Source organism: Suricata suricatta, chromosome 13 (assembly GCF_006229205.1).
Source record: "Suricata suricatta isolate VVHF042 chromosome 13, meerkat_22Aug2017_6uvM2_HiC, whole genome shotgun sequence".
Lineage (NCBI taxonomy): Eukaryota > Metazoa > Chordata > Mammalia > Carnivora > Herpestidae > Suricata > Suricata suricatta.
Genome location: NC_043712.1, coordinates 7,717 through 10,112, shown reverse-complemented (window position 1 = coordinate 10,112; position 2,396 = coordinate 7,717). Strand labels below are relative to the sequence as shown.

Below are 2,396 nucleotides of genomic sequence, written 5' to 3'. Positions count from 1 at the left end.
AGTTTAACCTTGGGAGCTTCAATTAGTAAGGAATTTTAAACAGAATTTGGGCTGGGGTAGTTACTTAGTAAAAAGCAACAAGAGTTGTTTATATAGCCTTCTGGGCTCTAAATTTCCCATCTCTGGTGATGTGGAAGTCTCTTTATTTCCTGGTACAGGGGGATCCTCACATGGGAGATTGATGTTTTGGTTCCAAGGGGACTGAGTGTCCCTCTTGCATAAGCTGTCTCTTAAGTAACTTTTTTAAAAGGGTTTTTTTAAATGTTTTATTTATTTTTGATACAGAGAGACAGAGCATGAGAGGGGGAGGGGCAGAGAGAGAAGGAGACAGAAAACTAGAAGCAGGCTCCAGGCTCTGAGCCAGTCGTCAGCACAGAGCCCGACACGGGGCTCGAACCCCCGAACGTGAGATCTGACCTGAGCCGAAGTCGGAGGCTTAACCGACTGAGGCACCCAGGTGCCTCCTCTTAAGTAACTTTTATTTAAAATGACTTGTATGCGAAAGTGACACATTTGGGGTGGACTGCTCTTGTCCCCTACACCATCCTGTGACACTCCCACATCCTAAATAATTTACTTTTATTAGGTTACGATTTACTCTTTGGGATGTAAAGATCTTTAGGTTTTGACAAATGCATAGTGGCAAGTATAAATCACTCAGATATCATGGAATACTTAAAAACCCCACCCTCTGATCCTTTTATTGTGGTAGGGTCCCCTTCCTAAGGAAAGGAAAAGAAACTTCTGAAGGCAACCTGGCTATACATGTATGTGACAACATCCCTCACGACCTTGTCCATGAGACTACTTAATCGGACTGCATGTTTGAGCATTACCATATATGAGAGAGAAAGAAATAGAAAATATATAAAAATCTATGGCACTTGGGACTCAGCTCTTCAAGTACGAACCCAGCTGAGCCGTGCTGGCACGAATAAAGTTGCTTCCTGGAAAGAAAAGCCTCGGTCTCATGACTTTCTGTGTGAGAAACCTGCTACATTGTCATCTCCAGTTTTTCCTTTTCCAGAATCTCCTATAAATGGAGTCACATAGTGTGTAGCCTTTTCAGACTGAATTCTTTCACTTATAAGAGTACATGTAAGGTTCATCCATGTCTTTGTATGGGGTGCCGGCTCATTTCTTTTTATTGGTGAACTAACTAACAGGAGAAAAAAAAAGAAGTTAATAACATACCTACATGCATCCCGTACTCATGGCGGATACCCAGGAAAAAGGAGTAATTCCCCAAAGAGGCCCACCTCTCACCCTAAATGCTATCTTCAACTAAAGACCAAATGATTTTGGGTGGTGAGAAGGCCAGATTAGGCATCTTATCAGGTGAGCACAGTAAATGAGGATATGGACGTTAATGCAGATTTAAGTCTGTTTCTTTTGATAAGAGTTTTTGAGACATAGTCATTTTTCTGTTCTAAGAGGGAGACACCCTTATAAATGGAGCTATTCTTTATAAGCATGCATTTTACTCACCAAACAGCAACTTCTACCCAGCTTCCAGAGATTCCCCTGTGTCTGCTGTTTCTTAAAATTAATCAACCCAAATAATTTTTCTGCCAAAGAGGCATATTTGGGGTTGGTGTATTCTGCCTCCTTCACATGGATGAACCTCAGTTTGCTTGGGATTCATCTATTGAAGGACATCCCGGTTTCTTTAAGTTTGTAACCATTATTAACAGAACTGCTATATGTAAATGCATGAAAGGTTTTGTTTAGAAGAAATTTTTACCGAAGGCCAATTCAAGTTACGTCTTAAGGGGGTTCTTTGTGCCTCTTGAATTTGAATATTTCTTTTCCCAGATTTCGGAAATTCTCAGTTATAATTTGGTCTAGTATCCCTTCAGGCCCTTTCTCTCTCTCTTCCTCTTCAGGAATTCCTATGATACGGATGTTGTTCCACTTGATTGTGTCACTCAGGTCTCAAATTCTCTTTTCCTGCTCCTGGATTAATTTTCCTCTCTTTTTTTCAGCTTCCTCTTTTGCTATAACTATATCTTCTAATTCACCTATTCTTCTCTCTGCCTCGTCAATCCTTGAGGTGGCTGCCTCCAGTTCGTTATTCACCTCACCTATAGCCTTTTTAAACTCATTATATTGCCTAGTCATTGTCTCAGTTGATTCTTTGATGCTTTTCTCAACCCCAGCAATTAATTTTATGACAAGTTTTTTTTTAAATTCTTGATCCGGTATGTTGTCTAGATCTGTCTTGAGCAGTTCCGTGGCTGTGACTTCCTCTTGGAGGTTCTTCAGGGGAGAGTTCCTTCGTTTTGTCATTTTTGCTAGTTTTATGTCTCTTGTCACCTTTAGAAAGCTCATTGTGCACTGTGCACCTATTAATATTTCTCTGTTAAAGGAGGCTTATTGACTGTCCAGGGCCTGTC

The 2,396-nt window shown here is 40.7% G+C and overlaps 1 long non-coding RNA gene across 1 annotated transcript in view; it reads left to right on the top strand.

Moving 5' to 3' along the window:
- The window catches only part of LOC115275744, a 4,522-nt gene extending 3,563 nt beyond the window's left edge, over positions 1-959 (top strand). Inside the window, exon 2 of the long non-coding RNA XR_003901720.1 lies at positions 728-959. This is a non-coding gene — a long non-coding RNA (uncharacterized LOC115275744). The remainder of the gene's footprint in view (positions 1-727) is intronic.
- The last annotated feature ends 1,437 nt before the right edge of the window (positions 960-2,396 follow it).